The 20,293-nt window shown below is 39.0% G+C and overlaps 1 protein-coding gene and 1 long non-coding RNA gene across 4 annotated transcripts in view; one reads left to right on the top strand and one right to left on the bottom strand.

Moving 5' to 3' along the window:
• LOC111091684 overlaps positions 1-15,686 on the top strand; it is a 30,641-nt gene extending 14,955 nt beyond the window's left edge. For both annotated transcript variants that reach the window (XR_005376476.1, XR_005376478.1), the window contains exons 3-4: positions 982-1,078; positions 15,484-15,686. This is a non-coding gene — a long non-coding RNA (uncharacterized LOC111091684). The remainder of the gene's footprint in view (positions 1-981; positions 1,079-15,483) is intronic.
• GPC6 (glypican 6) overlaps positions 1-20,293 on the bottom strand; it is a 1,082,045-nt gene that overhangs the window by 107,976 nt on the left and 953,776 nt on the right. The window lies entirely within an intron of this gene.

The following is a 20,293-nucleotide window of genomic DNA, read 5'->3' as shown; positions in this document are numbered from 1 at the left end:
TGATACTGTTGGCCATCCTGGAAGTCTGAGGGCCACTGTGCTCTCATTAGTAGGGGGAAGTGTTTGGATTGGATGCTAAGGACTTATTGTAGTGCCATAGTTTGAAATTATGGGATCCTATCATAAAGCAGCTAGGTTTCTCTTTGGTGATTTCAGTTTTTTTGTTTCCTGCTCCTTTCCCACCACAGTGCTTGCTTGTTAGATTTCTGGGTCTGCAAACTCATCCTTTTAGACTCTAATCACCATAAAAGTCCTCGGGCGGGCCTCTTCTGATCATTTGCCCATGTAGTCTTGGAATAAGGCGGTCCAACTGATGATCCTTTATATTAAACATAACCAAATGGTCACTTTTACTCAAATTTCTTGCTCCTGTATTTCCATACCTTATCTCAATTCATTTATTTTTCTTATAAAAACTAATTTAAGATGATACATTTTTGGTGTAGGCAGGTATTCTTTATTTTTCTTTTAATTCAGATCAGTAGTCAGAAGATGCTACTTTAAGCTATTATATAGTTTAGGCTATTACTAATTGTATATATATATATATATACACACACACATACACACACAAAAGTTTATATATATAATATATATTTATATTGTATATATTATTTATATATAATATATAGTTTATATATTATACTTATATATTATTTATGATCATTTTGTGATCGTTTGTGATCCTTTTTCAATACATATGTATCAAATCATTATGTTGTACACCTTATTATATACACACACTAATTATATACATTTAATTACTAAGTAAATTAAATTCTCCTTTGAACACTCAAAAACCAATGTAGATTGGCTCAAAATTTCAGAATCATCATTAAGAGTAATAATGTGCATATAGTTTATGATACTGTATTCTACACTTAAAAATTTGTTAAGTGGGTAGATTTTATGTTACATGTTTTTTACCAAAATAATAGTAATAGAAAGAGTAGTAATGATTATTGTGCTTATGAATTACAGAAGTGTGGAAAAGGAAACACATTTACACTGTTGGTGGGGACATAAATTGGTGCAGCCACTCTGAAGAACAGTATGGAAGGTCCTAAAAAGATTAAAAGTAAGCCTACCATATGATCTTACAATCATTTGGGTTCTGAGAAACCAAATCACCATCTTGAAAATATATCTTTATCCTCATGCCCACTACAGTATTATTTATAATAGCCAAGACATGGAAACAATGGAACTGTCCATTAACAGATACATGGATAAAGATGTGAGATGTATATATATTATTCAGCCATAGAAAGAAAGAAATTCTGCAAGGATGGAACTTGAGGGCATTATGTTAAGTGAAATAAGTTAGACAAAGAAAGACAAATATTGTATGATTTCAGTAACATGTGGAATCTAAATAAACCTGAACTCATAGATAAAGAGAACAGATTGGTGGTTGCCAGAGGCAGGGATTAGGAAGTGGGAGAAAGGGGTGAAAGAGGTCAAAGGGTACAAATTTTTAGTTAGTAAGTCCCGGGGATGTAATGTACAACAAGGTGACTGTAGTTAAGAATATTGTTTTGCACATTTGAAAGTCACTAAGAGAGTAGATCTTAAAAGTTCCCATCTCAAGAAAGAAAATGTGTAACTATGTGTCATAATGGTTGTTAACTAGATTTATTGTGGTGATCATTTATATATATATATATATATCAAATCATTATTTTGTACACCTTGGACTAATACAATGTTACACATCAATTATATCCCAATAAAAATAAAACAAAACAAAAACGAGTCACCTAAAGATACAATCATCCCTCTGCCCAGTTCCCCTTTTTGTTTTATTTATTTATTTATTTATTTATTTTTTAATAAGACTTTATTTATTTATTTGAGAGAGAGAAAACCAGCACAAGCAAGGAGAGGGGCTGAGGGGGAGAAATAAGCTGACTCCCCACTGAGCAGGGAGCCTGATGGGGGGCTCGATCCTAGGACCCCAGGATCATGACCTGAACCAAAGGTAGGTGCTTGACTGACTGAGCCACTCACGCCCCCCCACCCCGCAAAACCTTTTTGTTTTAAATATACATGACAGGATTCCCCAGGGCCACAAAAGGAAAAGCAACTTTTCAGAAAATGCTTCTAGTATTTTGCATCTCTGCTACTAAGGGTCATGCTGACAGCTCCTGACTTTAAGAGTCTAGTTTAGATACATTATGGAATGAGAAAGTGGCAGTGGAAGGCCAGAGCTGACTAGTCCTGGAACTCCCTGTAGGCCTAGAAGTGAATGGCCACTCTCCCCGGACCCCAGACCTCAGAGGATTGAGAGGATCTGCATACCCCACTGAGCAGCCAAGAGCATCCTGCTTGACAGGTTTGCCTCCCACCGGCTGGGCAAGGCTCTCATCAGCCAAGCTCTCCAGGTCAGGACAACTTTCCTTTTTCTTTGGGGCTGAAGGAAGCCATACCTCTCTCTCCTCCCAATACTTTTATGACACTAAGGCAGTGGTTGGTAAGTTTCTCTGCAATCCGTTAAGTCACAACATAGCCATAACTTACTCCAGAGGCTGCCATCCTACGCTGTCTTAATTATCTCTGTGCCTTTTATATTTTGAAATATTTGGAACATTATTTTTAACTGTGCTCTTTCAGCTGTTATCTATGGCCAATTAAACAGGGCAGTGCTGGCATGTCAGCTAATGATCAGCTGATCCTTCTGCACATATCTCCTGGGCCATACTGGTTTTGTTTCTCTTTAAACAAAGACAGTTGTCTGGCTCTAGCAGCACTCCTCACTTTTGCTTCTAGGTGGAGGGGACGTTCAGATGAGTTAGAAATAAGTGGTATTGCATCTCGAGGTTCTGAGGCACACAGAGATGTGGTTACCGTGTGAGAACAGGGGATGTGTGTAAAGGCTCAACCAGAAGGTGTGCATCCAAAGGTGAGGCACCAGGCTGCAGGCAAAGCTGCACATCTAGGCCAAGGTAGTTTGCTTAACTAAGCATAGACTTTCCTGTTAAGAGCAAAGAGATCTGACTCTGATTAGATGGCATCAGGTGCTTGTGTTTCCATCTCGGACCCTTCATTAAGTGCCAGAGAAGCAATGCATGTCATGAGTCCCATTCTGCTCATCATGACGTCTACCTAATAGCAGTGGTATGAGGAATCAAATAAGATAGTGCCTGGAGAGCTGTTAGCACAATGCCTGGTGCACAACTGGCTTTCCATAAAGGTTGGCTAACACAAGGCACTACCTCCGGGGCAGAGGTTGAAAAGAGAGGACCAACATGCAAGAAATTTGGGTGGGAATGTTGACAGCAATTGATGTGAGGAGTAAGGGAGGGAAAGGCACGGGATGACTTTAAGATGTATAGCTGGTGCTCTTTGGTATGCTAAGTCAACGTTTTGATAATAGCTGCTTTGTGATGGATGAATTCATTAGTGAGAGAAACAAGACTGCTTTATTTTCTCATGATGTGCCCCTATGCCAATTAATGATGACTACAAAGTCTTCCATGCCCTTCCTATTGAGAGGTGGGGTTTATGCCCCATCCCCTTGAATCTGGGTGTGCTCTGTCACTGCTGTCACTAACAGTGCGCAGTTTCCAGATCTCTCGGTACCCTGTACTTCTCAGCCTCCAGAACTGTAAGAAATACATGTTTGCTGTTTTAAACCCTGCAGCCTATGGCATTTCCATTATAGCAGCCCCTATGCAGCTAAGAGACCTGCATAGGGAAATGGTAACACCTTAGACATGAGTGAGATATTACCATTTCCCAGTGGATTGCCATCTAGTGACCCCAGTCAACACTGTGGGGGGCAGAAGAATCAGCCAGCTGAGCTGATGTGAATTCCCAATCCACTGTACTGTGATTTGTAATAATATGGTTGGTATTTTAAATTTGGGAACAATTCATTTGTAGCAATAGGAAACCAGAGCAGCCAAATATTTACAATATTTATAAAATATTCAGATATTTTCCCAACATTTGTTTGTCAGGACCTAAATATTCAGAATTCTAGTCAATTAATATTTGACCAATTTAACAGTTATGATATAACCCCAGTTGACAAACACTGAAATAGTGAAAAAAAAAGTTGCCCTCAAGGGAATATACAAAACAAACTTGCTCTAAGTCTGCAGAGCACAGCTAGCCTCAGATTAAGATATACATTTCCCCTGGGATGTGAGCATGAGAGAGATAGAGAGCAGGTTTGGAAAAAAGGCAAATATTCTGATTTTTTTCTGAGTATTTGACTTTATGAAGAGCAAAGGCTCTGACACGGGAGCTAGATGTTATCTCTGATCTCTGGATGGCACTGGATTAAAAACTATCTTGCTGCAGGGACTGCTGAATGTTTATGTTCTTCTAACATATAAATATTAAGTGAGATTTTATATGATCAGATATATATTTTTAATTTATTTCTTGAGATTAGGAGATGTAACATCAGAAATGATCTTACTGAATGCTACTGATTCTAACCTAGAAGGGAATGATTTTCAAAATGTTTTAGAGGAGACAAGAAGAAAAAAGCCTTCATTTTTAAATGAAGTGTTATCAGCCTTTTCCTAAATAACAATAGAGTAGAAATGACCTTGAAAATCCAGTTGGGGAGATTTGGGGGAAACGGGTGAGGGTGGTCAAAGAGTACAGACTTTCAGGTACAAGATGATGGGATCTGGGGATGTAACGTACATCATGGTAACTATAGCTAACAATGCTTACCGTACTATATACTAGAAAATTGCTAAAAGAATAGATATTAAAAGCTTTCATTACACACACAAAAAGGGTAACGACATGAGGTAGTGTAAGTGACTTTACTGTGATAATCATTTTATCATATATATGTGTTATCAGATCAACACGCTGTATACCTTAAACTCACACAGTGGTATTTATTTATTTATTTATTTATTTATTTATTTATTTATTTATTTATTTATTTATGATAGTCACAGAGAGAGAGAGAGAGAGGCAGAGACATAGGCAGAGGGAGAAGCAGGCTCCATGCACCGGGAGCCCGATGTGGGATTCGATCCTGGGTCTCCAGGATCGCGCCCTAGGCCAAAGGCAGGCGCCAAACCGCTGAGCCACCCAGGGATCCCCAAACTCACACAGTGTTATAGGTTAGTTATATTTCAAAAAAGCCAAGAAAAATAAGCTAAGAAAACTGAAAACATCCAATCAAAATAAGCTCAACTTGACCTAATAAGTATTTGTGACTTGCTAAGAAGTATCACTGGGTCACTATGAAGTCGTGGTCAGGGGGTGGGGGGTACAGAAGTGTTCATGCTGGTCACATTCATGGTGTTTATGAAATGACAAAGATGAAACACACGGACATTAGAACAATTTTTTAGTCCTCTGAGAGAAATCTGAATTAAGATTAAACGCTCATTTCAAAGTTCTCATTAAATCTTTTAAATTTGTCCTGATAATCTGCTTTTTGAAAAATGATATATATATATATGCATTGTCTACCTTATTGTTTCATCAAAATTCCATAGTGACCAATTTTGGTTTTTCTTTACAAGTAATGTTCCCACTCACTTCCATCTGCAGCACCAGTGTTTTAGCTTAGCCACGATATTTTCCCCACTGAGAAGCAGACAAAAGAATAATAAAAAAAGAATAAAAAAAAAGAATTAAAAAAAAATCAAGACATTTTAAAAGAACCCTAGTCAACTCATTCAGTGGCATCCAGTCATTCATTAAAAGAAAACAAACAAAAAAGCAGCTTCAGTATTCATACCTAAGCTCATTTATGCCCATGGTACGGAGGTAATGAGAAGGCCGTGCTTTCTACTGTGGCTAGCTGGAGCCTGGCACATTGAGTATACGTGCCCTTTGCTTTCACTCAAATCCAGTAATTAAAATGCTCATGAGATCTTAGACAGGAATGTGTTTCCTGGGAGGCCTGGAGAGAGCGCAGCCAGTGGAGACAGGGTTACAGCAGCAGGTAGATGTGACCTGAACACCCAGAGAAGGGTGTCGACGGGATAGTAGAGAGCGTATGCTTGCCTAGTCAGAAGGGCCATGCCCCCTTCTCAGAGCTGTTTTTTTTTTTTTTCCTTTTCCTTTTTGTTTTTGATTTTTAGGACAATTCTATAGTGAAGTCTTTTCTACTTTTAGAATTCTGATTCACCAGAATTCCAAACAGAGAATATTTTCCCTCCTCTGGACAGCATTTCTGATTTCTTACACTAATCGCTATCCCCACTTCTGCTTTTGCTTCTCGGTAATCTCTTTTCTGACATTGCTAGAAGAACTGTCTTTAAAAATGCAAATCAGATGAGGTCAGTGCCTTCTAAAAGTTGCCATTGTCTTCAAGAGAAAGTCAGAACTTCTCTGCACCGCATAAGAAAATCCCTGCCCTAGCTCATCCCTGCCCACCTCAGCAGCCTTGTTTACTCCCTGCTCTGAGTTCCTTCAGCAGTCTGAAAGTGACATTGAAGTTGTCACCAAGGTCCCACCCATAGGCAATCTGTCCTGAAATCAATGGCGGACAAGTTGACCTAGATGCTGCCTTGTTCTCGTTTTACCTGCTGAAGAACTTTCGAGGCTGCAAGTCTGAAAAGGGATTCATAATCACAGACTCCATCCCTCACTTCGAATTCATTTCTCACTACTCAACATGTCCTGTGGTTTCCTGCTGTTACAAATAATGCCACAGTGAGTATCTTGGCACAGAATTCATTCAACGCATGTGCAGATTAATCTATTGATTAAGTCTTCGAATTTCAAATGTTAGGTCAACTATATTTTGGCATTTAAAATTTTGATAGTACCAAAGGTCTCTCTGTAGAGGCTGTATCTGGTTTTACGGTTTTTTTTTTTTTAAGATTTTATTTATTTATTCATGAGAGACAGAGAGGGAGAGGAGAGACATAGGTGCAGGGAGAAGCAGCCCGATGCAGGACCCTGGCATTACTCCCTGAGCGGAAAGCAGACGCTCAACCACTGAGCCACCCAAGCGTCCCAAGGCTGTACCTGCTTACATTCCCGATAGCAATACATGACAGCATCTGGTTCCCTAGGTCTCAAACTTTTAGATGTTGTTAAGATCAAATGGTTGGATGTTTGCCAATCTGATGGGGAGAGAAACTGGCATCTCATTGTGGTTTTGACTTGAATTTCCCTCATTTAGAAGGAAGGTTGTACATCCCTGAATATGCTCAGATACCATTTCTATAGCTTTTTCCCTTCATATTCTTTCTTCACCTGTTTTTCTTTTAGGTTACTAACTTTTTCATATTGATATAAGGACATTTCTTTCACACACAAATACATTAAAGACACCACCCCTTTGGTGACATGAAGTAATTTTTCCTCACTAGTTGCTATTTATATTTTGACTTAGTTCATGGTTTTTTGCTATGCAGAAATTTTAAGTTTTTTTGTAGTCAAATTTACCATTCATTTGTCTAGGTTTTCTTAGTCTCGTGTCTATTTTGCAAGCTTTCTCCTTTCCAGGTTCACCTCTCTGAACTTAGCTACTGCCCCTACGTTTTCGCTCACTAGCTTCCTTGCTGTTCTGTGAACATAGGCCAGGGGCTGTCCTGCCTCAGGGCCCATGCATTTATGGTTTATCCTTTCTTCCTTGAATACTCTACCCCAAATACCTGTGTATCTTATTTTTGTTGGTCTCCCCCAATACCACCTCTTAGAAGAAACTTCTCTAGCTACCCTACAAACTCCCACTCTTATCTGATTGCTGTATGTTTTTAAAGGATTTTATTTATTTGAGAGAGACAGAGACAGTGACAGAGATAGAGAGAGAGCATAAGTGAGAGGAGAGGGAGAAGCAGACTCCTTGTTGAGCAGGGGATCCCCTGGACCCCGGGATCATGACTTGAGCCCAACGCAGATGTTTAACCTACTGAGCCACCCAGGTGCCCCTGATTGGTGTTTTTTTTGTTTTTTTTTTTGTTTTTTTTTTTTTTTTTAAGAGAGGCAGAGACATAGGCAGAGAGAGAAGCAGGCTTTCTGCAGGGAGCCTGATTCAGGACTTGATCCCAGGACCTGGGGTCACGACCTAAGCCAAAGGCAGATACTCAACCGCTGAGCCACCCCGGTTCCCCCCCGCCCCCCAATGCTGTATTCTTGACAGCAGGTAACATTTGCAGTATTATTATGTGTATATTTACTAATGTCCCTCTTTCCCCCACTATTTTGTAATCCTCGAGAGGGCACAGTGGCTTTCCTCTCTGTTGTTTCCTGCTGTAGCCCTAAACCCTAGAACAGACTGGGATCTGAAGAGTTGTGAAATGAACACTTGCTAAATAAATTATTGGAATGGTTAAAAAAAATCTCTCTGTATTTTCTTCCAGAAACTTAAAAGCTAATTTGTTTCCCTCCTCCCTGCCTTAAAACTCCGCCTGTCCACTCCTCTGCCATGAGTACCATCACAAATGCCTGTGAAACTTTATTAGCACTGGCCTGCAGGATAAATAGCCCCTTGGTGGCTTTTGATGTGTTATAAGGTAGATGAAGAGTTTCTGTGGGAATTTAGAATCTTATTGTACTTTTTTATTAGGTAGAAATAACTTTTTAGATCTTTTAGCTTGGAATTGAAAAGTATGGCTGGTTTTCTTTCTGTCAGAGGTCACTTCTAGGTTAATCTAGAAAAAAAAAAAGAATGTTGTTGACATATTTGGCTTTACCAAACAAGGTAGTTCCTGTTGTTTCTCAAGAGTCCAAGTTTGCCATTAACTTTCAAAACAAATCTCTGTGATAAATGTCATACTTGTTTCTTCCCTGTAATTTGTCCACATTCACTAAGTATCAAATTAATGATCATTTTTTTTAATTTTGCCAAGCCTGTACAGTGTATAGATCCATAAAAAATTACAAAACAGACAATGACAGGAGTCAGATCTAGCTACAGAAATCAGTACCACAAAGTGAGGTAAATAGTAGGAAATGGAAATGAGCCAATTAAATGTAGTTTAAAATAGTGCACAGATATTTGATACAAAAATAAAACAGGGACAGCTACCCAGAATAATTACAGTAACTAAAGAACTTAAGCCAAATAAAAGAGAATTTAATGAAGACAACTGTTTACTTTGAAACCAAATCCAGGAAGAGGAGGAGAGGACAAATATACAAACCGCTTTAATTCTGAAACCAGTGCAAACAAAGGTTTATTTTGCTTTTACGCTGTAGAAGGAGTTGCAAATTGCGAGAGCAATAATTTCCCAGTCCTCCCAGCATAGCACAGAAACTGGAATTTCCAGGACTCATTTTCTGATGTTGGTTTCTTGTTAGTAGAATGATGCATTGCATTTCATAAAAATGTAATATATTCATGCCAGCATCATCACAACGCTATATTATATCTTAGAGATGTTTAGTTATATCACAAGCCAGAAAGAGTGGGCCTTGTAAATCCTGAATTTGATGGACATCAAAGTGTATACTACCAACCATAATCCTTTATTTAAATTTTTATTGCTGATTCTTCATTGGAATAATTTTTTATGTCATTGGTAGCTAAGAGTGTTCAAATAACTCACATCAACCTAATGGTCTTTACCTTGATGATGAATCACGGGATTAAGGGGCAAAGAATTCTTAAAGATCTTTCTCACAGAATTTTCATAGCTAGTGGATTGATTTGGACCAACCAGTTGGTTTTATAGTTTAGGAAACAAGAACCTAAAGAAGAAAAGCAAATCATTCAGTGCAAACAGCATCCCTTGGACCAAAATCTTTGTTTTCTCTCCCTTTACGCAATACACCAGGCATTGTAATGGCTCAAATTGCATCCATGTGCTTTCCTACTATTTCGTTACTTACTAAATTGCAAGTGCTTCACTTTTAAAGAGAATAATGAAAGAGAAAGGATAAATGATAAAGCTAGAGCATTTTTGTCCTAAGATTTTTCTCCTTCCTTCTTTGCTGCAATTAAGCTTTCCTTTAAGCCTCCCTTAGGGACTGCATTCTTTCAGTGTGGGCACCATGATCTTGAATTGTCCTTGACAAACTTATAAACAGCACTCGCACAGAGTCAGAGGCTCTGTGACCACGAGGCAAATTTTTTAACCAATGTGATCCTTGATGTCCTCTGTTATCATGGGGGCTCTTCCTATGTCACTGCAGGGTTTAGGTGTAACACAAGGCACAGAGCACAATAAATGCTTATTATTAAATTACGATTATTGTATCTTTATGGAGAGGCAAGTCCTTCCATTTCCTCACAAAATGCATATTGAAGGTTTGATTTCATCATCATCCATGAAGTCATAAACCCTTACTGAAAGAGGACAGTATCTTATCTCTTTTATTTTACAGAGAAGGTCACCGAGTCCCAGTGACACAAGGGGTCTAGTGATTTGGCGGGCACGATGGCAGCGCTGTGGCCATCAGACAGTTCTTGCAACAAGCTCTTTCTATTCCATCATACTGATTCTTTCTGTCCAACCAGCTAACCTACCATTAAGAAATAGAACCAGTGAAAGCATTTTGGGTATCAATAAACTAAAGAAGTCTGAACTTTTTGCCAGTATATTGCAGTTAAAGCAATTCTCCTATTTCTCCCTCCTTTGCCCTAAAAGTTAATAAAGCAAATAACCCCAGAGACCATTTGTTCTTGTAGCACAAGGGCTTGCAACCTACATGGAATGAATCACAAACCTCTCCCAGAACCAATAAAAAATAAATAAATGAAGTCAGGTGTGTTGTCAGAACTCCCTGTTGGGTCCGAATAGAGTGATTAGTGAGTGATGCAGCAAGCAATGGGAGCCCTTCTCTCCTACTCATGTGTGTACTGGTATTATTAAAAAATATATATTTTTTATTATTTTGTTGCTCAGTGCCATGTGAACCAAAAGGAAAATGAAAAAAAAAAAAAAAAAAAAAAAGAGAGAGAGAGAGCAGTCTGCCCTTCATCATGGGTCACCAGACCCAAAGAAAAAAAAGCCAGATGATTTAAGAAGAGAAAAGAAAACCTCATTTTGGGAGGTGATGACTTCATCATTTCTATTCTCTGATTCATCCCGTGCAATAGCAAAATAATTTTCTATTACTTCTACTGTTTTTACATCTTGTTTCAAGTTATCTTCAACATATACCCCAAGGTGAAGATAAAGATCATTTTCTAACCTGGCAGGGGAGGAAAAGAGGGGAGTAGGGAAAGAGAGAAAGATGGTGAGGATGAGGGAGAGAAGAGTGAGAAGGGAAGAGAGGGAGAGAGAGAGGGAGAGAGAAGAGAGAGATGAGAGAGAGAGAAGAAAGCCTATGATAGAGGGGCACCTGGGTGGCTCAGTGGTTGAGTGTCTGCCTTTGGCTCAGGTTGTGATCCCAGGGTCCTGGGATGGGGTCCTGCATCAGGTTCCCTGCAGGGAGTCTACTTCCCCTCTGCCTATGTCTCTGCCTCTCTCTCTCTCTGTGTCTCTCATGAATAAATAAATAAAATTTTTGAAAAAAGCCCATGATAGAAAAGGAGTGGGTACTTAGGCAGCACTTTCAATGAGCCTAGTCTGGTACTACTCTAACAGCTTTAGGATTCAGAGCTTCCTTTTTATTTTTACAGCAATACCATGCTGTAGGAAGTGCTATTATTTCCTTTAATGGTTGTGGATCTAAGACCCTAGAGGTGAAAGAGCTTGCCCAAGGTTTCATGTCTTGTGGGTAGTCAGGTGCTGTTCGGAGCAGGCCAGAACTAAACATCATAGAATGGCTTGAACTTGTCCCAGTAGCCAAGGAAACCTGCTTGAGTCTCAGGGAGGTAGGCGGGCCTGAGTGTATCTGCATGGTGAATAAGGCTGAGGCTGGGGAGTCATGTCCACACCACAGCATCAGCACTGCACTTCTGTGGCTGCGCTTCTTCATGAGGCTGTGTCAAGCAGACAAGTGCTCTTGGGGACTTCGGGTAGCTGCTCTTGTAGTCAAGCTGTGGGTACATGCCTTCTTTTTCTGGGCCTTCTGTTAGTAGTGTTGGGAGTGTAGGCTCTTCTAGAACTTATCACTGGAATGCAATCTCATTGATTAAGAGAGTGCAGTGGTCTTTCTGTTCTTAGAAGATGTGTATGATTGGGGAAGGAACATGTGACATCAGCCATAAAATTAAAGGTAACCACTTATTTGGTTTTCAGAAAGATGTAGTTACTGTCTTATTAGATTTCTTTATGCTGAAGAACTGAATTGGAAGGAAAGTTTTTAGGCAGTTACTCTCCTTTTATCATAAATATACACTGGATCTCAACTATCTCCTAACCAGGGAGTGGAAATCCAACTGCACATTGGACATTTCCACTCAGTGTCTGTTTATCTATGTTTGTTATATAACATTTGGGAAAAGAAGAGAATAAAAATCCTCTATCACCTACCAAGACACAGATAACTATGGATAATATTTTTTGGTACTTCCTTCCTCATGTTAATTCTAATATGAATAGTAGTGAGGTCAGGCTAAATGCAGTTTTCCTCTTTTATTTTCAATTCAATAGCGCATAGCCATATATCCCCACTATATCCAAGAAAAAACCCATTTAGTGACCATACAATATTTTATATTTTCAATGCATCCTAAATTTCTGTAACCATTCTATCACAGTTTGCTTTGTGGGATCTTATTCAATTTTGCACTACTATAAAATATAGTTCTTATCTCTGATCTGTACCTTTTTTCTGATTACCAACTTAAGATAGATTTCTTTAAATTGATAGCTATTTATTTATTTAAGAAGTAAGTAGAGTGGCAGCCTGGGTGGCTCAGCGGTTTAGCTCAGCCTTCGGCCCAGGGCCTGATCCTGGAGTCCTGGGATCAAGTCCAGCATCGGGCTTCCCATGTGGAGCCTGCTTCTCCCTCTGCCTGTGTCTCTGCCTCTCTCTCTGTGTGTGTGTCTCATGAATTAAAAAAAAAAAAAAAAAAAGAAGTAAGTAGAACAGGGGCACCTGGGTGGCTCAATCAATTAAGTGGTTAACTCTTGATTTCAGCTCAGGTCATGATCTCAGTGGGTGTCATGGTCAGTGAGGAGTCTGCTTGAGATTCTCTCTCTCCTTCTCCCTCTGCCCCTCCCCCTGCTCTCTTTCAAATAAATAAATATATAAATAAATAAATCTTTAAAAAAAGTAAGATAAGTGTTCATTTCTTTTGATAAATACAGAAAGTTCAGGATTTAATAAGGAGAAATATTCTTAATATGGGCAGCTAAATGAAGGAAAGAAAAACAGCTTTGATTCTACCTTTCCTAGACTTCCTATATTTAAAAGGCAGACATTTACAATAACACTGTATTTTTATTTTATTTATTTATTTGTTTGTTTGTTTATTTATTTATTTATTTAAAAAAAGATTTTATTTATTTATTCATGAGAGACAGAGAGAGAGAGAGAGAGAGGCAGAGACACAGGCAGAGGGAGAAGCAGGCTCCATGCAGGGAGCCTGACGTGGGACTCGATCCCGGGTCTCCAGGATCAGGCCCTGGGCTGAATGCAGGCGCTAAACTGCTGAGTCACCCAGGGATCTCCAACACTGTATTTTTAAATGGAAAAATTTCACATTAAAGGTATTGTTTGTTTTCCCTTCCCATTGTAAAGGGGTTTAAATGCATAAAAAGGAGACACTGGTTCTAGTACTTTCACCACAACCTAAAAGTGTGACGCTTATGTTCTTCATTCCCATTTGTAAAGTTAAATATTTTGGTTTGTAGGTAGCTCATGGGCATTCTAGTTCCAAAGTCACATGGATCTACAGATCTGGCCCATCTCCAAGGGAGCATGGTTGGGCATCTCAGATCAGTGGGGACAAGTGCACAGGCAGTTGGTGGATAAACTAAAGAGAAAGTGGGCAGGGTCACTGGCCTAAGAGGCTGACCCAAGCAACAACAGACAGAAGTATTTGGGAGGCATTATAGTGAAGGACACAGATGGCACAGAGGAAGGAAAGCTACAGGGATGCAGATAAGATGCTTCCATGGAAGCAAACAGAAGCCCTACATGTTGGCAGGATGTAGAAGGAATGGATAAGTGTGTGCCCTGTCACAGAAATACTTGGCTTGTTTTATTAGCTCCATTCTTAAGCCCATTTCCTCCTAAAATAATGTTAAAGGGAAAAAAAACACACGTGGTATAAAAAGGTAGGACTTAAAAAAATGGGTCAGAGACTCTAAATTCAACTTGAAACTGCAATGCAAGGGAAGTAGGACTTTAACATAAGGGAGTAGTATTACCAAGTTGTGCGCATTCTCCTATTAGATTATTGCAGACATCTGGAGTCGATGATAATGAAGATTTAGATATGGATGCAAAGAGGATCAGCAGATAGTCACTGACTCAGACTGGAAGGACAGGTAGCTCATTTGTTGAAGAGCCACCAGTTAGCATTTACTTCCTATACACCTGCAGGGAAGTGGTACATGCACTATCTCATTTAATCCTCTGATTCTCAGAGGTGGATGCTGTACTTGGCCCCATTTTAAAGAAAATCAACTTAGTGAAGCCAGAGTTTCCATACTGAGAATGGAGCTGATGGCGACCTGGATCCATGAGACTCCAACTTCCAGGCTTGTAACACTCACTCTGTGTGCTTCTAAGCATTTAAAAAGATTTTAAAAATATACATATTCAAAAGGCAATGTGAAAGTCCCAGAAATGCTTGTAGCATTAATAAAAACATTAACAATAATTCGCAAAATTTGAGAGATGGTCCTCAGCAAGGTAAGTCTTTGTTATCTTGGTCAAAGAAGACATTCAATGTCAAATGCTTTGATGTTTTCATAGAAAATTCTCTCTTTCTTTTTCCAAGTATCTATGTAAGTCTTTAAGATAAAAAGATAGAGAAAATGTAGACTTTCTTACAATAGAAATAGAAAAAAATTGAGGATGAGTATCTACTGTTTGATGATAGAGTCAACACTCTAAAAATCGGTGTACAGTGCCTTCCCATTTGTATCCTTACCGAGGTAGAAAGATGGGTTTTGAGTTATTTCTGCGAACACACCTGAATTAACTGTAAGACACCTTTGGGTATTTATAAATCAACAATACCACTGTTTTTCAAAGCAAACTTGTGTCCTGAAAACACATTCAGATATCTTTCTAAAAAAGGGAACAGTAATTCGAGTCTACTAAAAGACAAATAATGAGCAATTTTAAAGAAAAAACAAGGCAATATGTTCTAGAAACCAATGGGTGATATATCTGTGCATATTTAGTGTGTTGCTTGCTATACTTTTCAAAAACGTGGCTACCTTTTAAATGCTGCCTATAATCATACTCAATAAGCTTGCACAAACTTTCCCTCCCAAGTCTATGAAGCTCTGATTTCTGTAGTTAGGACATATTTGCGCACCCTAAGAACCTCTTGAAGCCATCATTTAAAATTTAGCTAGGCAGAGGATGTACTGTGAGCTACCTGGTGTGATTATTTTCCATTCTTCTCTATCATTCAGAATTTTAGATCTAGGTTTGAAGTTGTGACGCCACTGGCCTCTCTACTGGTAGCTGTTTAATTTCATCTGTATTTAATTTTTGTCTCTTTCATATTTCTTCTACACATATTCCCAGATGCCTTCAGGAGACGGGACCATTTTGAATACATCACATAAATAAACGGCAATGGGGGAAGGCCTCTTCATTTTGAAAATGCCACATTGCACAACGGCTGAAAGGAAGGTTCATTGAGTAATATTAGCTGCATTTCTGTGGGAGCCCTATAAGTGCTTTTTTCCCAAAGCACTTAACATAGCAAAATTGCCTCACTCATCATAGCAAAGCAGTCACCTTTAGAGTGGTACACGAGGCTGTTTTTCAGGATGGAGTAACACTTCAGATGGGATGGGAAATGAAGAAGAATTCTGTGTCGAGTGGAAATGGTAGGGGAATTTAAACAGGAAGAATAAAATTACTGATTTGGAATTGGGTCAGAACTCTGAGACTAACCATTACCCTGATAGCAGACTATTCTGAAAAAGCTGCTGGATATTTATTGAATAAACTCATTCTGGCAGAGAGATGTGTCTGCTGTATGCATCTATATTGTATACATCTATCCCTTTTTCCTCCACATACATTTATTATGTGGAAGTCTTAAATATATTTTTAAAAATTGACCCAGAAAATGTGTATTCATTCTTCAAAACTTGCATTAGACTGTACAGTTACTGACCTTATCCCATATACATCCATATCAATAAACCAAAGCCAGTGTTCAAGAAACTAATGCTTTCTAAACCTTATCACAAAATATTTTCTGAACAACCAACCACTTCACTATTCCTCCTAAATTGTTCACTCCTTCCCACAAACATCTAGGCTAGAAGAGGACTGGGCCCGGGCTTACATTTGTTTGTTTGTTAAGAAGAGAGAGGCTTTAAAAATTGTTAATTTATTTTTAAAGGTTAACTAATAATATCAATATAGTATATAGAAAAGCTAGAGAAATAAAATAAAGAATTAAAAACTAGGATGCTTACACTAGCACCATTGGGATAAAAAATAGTTGAGTCAGAAACAACCCTTTATGGCAACGTAACTCCTGAATGGCTGAACTATTGAGGAACCGTGAAAAGACTCAACAGAACTAAAGACTTTCAACTCCTGACTTTGTTGACTTCTGATGTGTTATTTTGTTTACTCATTCATTTAATCAACCAACAAGTACTGAGTAACTGTGCTGTATGAAGTCTCTACTAGCTCCCAGACTCATGGAAAGACAAACAAGGATACTAGCAATTATGCAGTGTAATGGGGGCTAAGCAGGAAACATGTACCCAGTGCAATGGAACCTCAAAGAGAATGCATTTAGATCAGCCTGCAGGGGGTGAGGTGGAAGGGGTGGCAGGGGAGGAGAGGGGAAAGGGAGCAGAGGTAGCTTTCTGGAGCTGTGCCTTTGAAACCTGATAGAATTACTGGGAGTTAGCTAACTAGAGAAGAAGGAGTAGGAGGTATGGGTAGGATAGAAGATGGACTATCAGATAAGAGAGAACAGACAAAAAGAGAGTGAAAAGCATGATGAGGAAGGGGAACCACAGGAGAGTGAGAGGTCAGGTTTCAAAGGGAAAGGATGACAGGTCAGAGGCTCAGAGGAAATGTCCACTGAGCAGTTGGATCCCATGCCCTGGCTAGGAGAATGAGTAGGGCTCAGGGCAGATATATGATTAAAAGGGAGTGACTACCACCTAAAAACTTGCCTTCCAACCCAGGTGATATGTTCTTCAACATTCCTGTGAATAATGTAAAAAACAAAACAAACAAAAAAACCCCAAATTGATAAAATAAATCATTTATATTGATGGCACAGGCTTATGCTAATCTAATTGACAAAAGCATACACAGCATGAATTAAGCAGCCTCTGATTGTTCTGGCAGTCTTTTTCTTGTCATTTCACCCCAATGCTATTCTGCTCAGTCACTGACCAATCTGGTTTCCTGGCTTTTCTTCTCTTTTACTGGTTGCCCTCACCCCTCACACTCACGTTTTCTGTTTCTTCCTTCCTTCCCATTTTTTTTTTTCTGTCTCCCCTCTGGCTTATGATACACTAGGTATCCAACTACTAGGTCCTCAATTTCGTACCTGTGTCACATGATCCTCCTCAGGGAACGTGGGTTGTGAAGTACTCCATTAATTTCAAACAACTTTTTAAATTTTGCTATGAATATTGGAGTCCTTCTCTTTAAGAATTGTCCCCTTTGAGCTCTCACAGCCTCCTCATTTTCTCTCTCCCTGCTGTTGCACATGATGGCATGATGATCTGTTTTTCAACCTATCTCTTTGGCTAGACTTTGAGCTCTTTGCGGCTGGGTACTAAGAATTATTTATCTTTCATTTCTTTGTGCCCAGAACAGCACCTGATGCATAGCAGATGCATATTCTCAGCCATAAGTATGCGCTGAAAGAAAAGATAAGGGGACTCCGAAGGGTTGTGTGTAAGGCAAAGGCACAGACCAATTTTAGTGGAAAAGCCGTAGAACCACTTCCAACTCCAGGACCTTGGTTAGCGGTGAGGAATAAACTGATGAATCCGGTATATTGTCATTCATTTATTCCTTAGCACAGGGCTATGCACAGATGCAAGCAATTCAGTAAACAAATCCATTAGTGGTGGAACGCTAACTTCTTCCACCTGCTTCACTTTTAACCCACTATCAAATAAACCAGCCAACTACAGAATGCAGTAAAAGCCTTGGTTTTGTCTAACACTTTAGAACCTTTGTCACAAGGAAAGGGGAGTAGAGCGAGGAGTCTATATCCCTTCTTTTTGCAGATGCTGGAACAAAGGTATGCAGAAGATCAAAGACTTATCTCTAGGCCTCTGCCTGGCCTACCCACTAGACCTCAGTGATTATTGATGTAAGTCCTGGGGACACTGGCATGTTGCCATGGGAAAAAACAGTGGTAGCAGCCACAGACTCAATTTCAAATGACAGGTTCACATACACTCTACACTGATGATACAGTTCTAGGGTTGTGTCAAAAATCAGTGGCCATAGCTCTTCATCTACCTGTGTCTTCTATTAATATAAAAGCATACTCTAGATTGCCCGATGCATTTTTAAAAGCTTGCTGCTGGTCTGTAGATTTCAGAGCCGCCTTGCAGCTTCTCAGACAAGGTTCAATACTTCTTAGACTATAGTGTTCACACAAATAAAAGGAAAAGGAAAAAGTAGGGATTCTTCAATAAAAACCCTGGAACGGTGCTTCTGCCCTCCTGAAGGGTGGTATGTGTTTAAGATGTCCCAAGTCAATGCAACTGATATGATTAACCTATTTATTATTTTGACACTGTAGCAAAAATGAGAGGGAAGAGCCATTTCTCTGTTTTTTTTTTTTTTTTTTTTTTTTTTTGGTCTGGCTTGGCTAACCACGTTATTGGGATAGAAGAGAAAAATTGATCGAAAGCAGAGGCACAGGGGTATAAAAAATCTTTTCTGTGATCTTCACATTACTCTTCTTAGTTTCCATTTCTCTTTTCTTTCCTTTTAATGGATAAGTGTTATGCTAAAGGGCAAAGGTCATTTCAGAATAATGAAATGTCAAGGTCAATGGAGGGTGAATTTTGTAGCAGGTGTCAAATAAATGTATGGTATTTTAAATATTTACATCTGCAAATGGAAGCCGTATCTCCATCCTTTGATTATGTCCTCAGGCTTTTATCTACTGAAAGGGAGACAAGTGGGCTCCCCAAGTCTTCTTCAAATCTACTCAAACACTAGGATCCCACTTCTCATTCACATATGAGGCTACTTTTTCGGTTTAGAAATCTTGGTTTAGAGTCTCGGTTTAGAAATCTGTAAAATGGCAATGGTAATAACCACTTCACAGGATATTGAGAAAGTTAAATGAAGCATGAAAGAGCCAAATCCAATGCTTGGCATGTAACTGGCACTTGGTGATAGTTATTTCTGTTTTCTTTTTTGTACATTCTTCCAATGGCCATATAGCTAGGCAGGGAGCTGGGCAGTTCTAATTGCCAAGGGCTCATGGATTAGAAAGTGTTTCTTTTTTTTTTAAATTATCAATCTCTTTGTAATTATTTATCTTTTGCTTTCTTTGTCTGTCATACACATCATATAATATTTGGGAGGAAACAAAAAATTATACTAATTCTATTTTACATCATTAGAGGCAAAAATTCCTTCCCAAGATCACCTCAGTTGGCTCATTAAAAAGTTGCCTTTCAAAAAAAAAAAAAAAAGTTGCCTTTCCTTCCTCTGAGCATCTTTCAAGTTTACCTCTATACTAAGGATTGCCAACCATGACTACAGTGAGAATTACCCGGGGACTTGGAAAACTCTCATGCCCAGGCTGAACTAGTTAAGTCAAGATCTTGAGGCTGGAACTCAGGCATCCCTAAGAACCACTGCTTTATTCTATGATGCCTGGGAATTGGTCAAATTCACTCCTGCCTCAGGTCTCTTGGTATTCTTTGCTAGTCCAAGTCCCCTATACTTCTACCAATTATTAAATAAAACAAATACCTGTGGAGCAAATACCATATGCCCAGCCCTGACCTGAAACATCCCACCTGATGAATTCCCTCTCTATTTCAGAGAAAATAGAGGCTACAAAATGCCTCCAAGACTTAATCTCCACTGATTATGGATTCCACTTCTTCCCTGTCTTCAGGGGAAATCATTCCTTTATTCTCTTCAGTATTTAAACGTGTCCAAATATTTGCCATTTAAAAGTAACTTGAACACATCAGGCTCCCTGCGAGGAGCCTGCTTCTCCCTCTGCCTGTGTCTCTGCCTCTCTCTGTGTGTCTCTCATGAATAAATAAATAAAATCTTCAAAAAAAAAAAAAAAAAAGAACCTAAACGAGTTCAACAAGGTTGCAGAATACAAGATCAATATAAAAGTAACTTGCAAACGGCC

This window comes from Canis lupus, chromosome 22 (assembly GCF_011100685.1).
Source record: "Canis lupus familiaris isolate Mischka breed German Shepherd chromosome 22, alternate assembly UU_Cfam_GSD_1.0, whole genome shotgun sequence".
NCBI classification, from domain to species: domain Eukaryota; kingdom Metazoa; phylum Chordata; class Mammalia; order Carnivora; family Canidae; genus Canis; species Canis lupus.
This window is presented reverse-complemented; position numbering and strand designations above follow the sequence as displayed.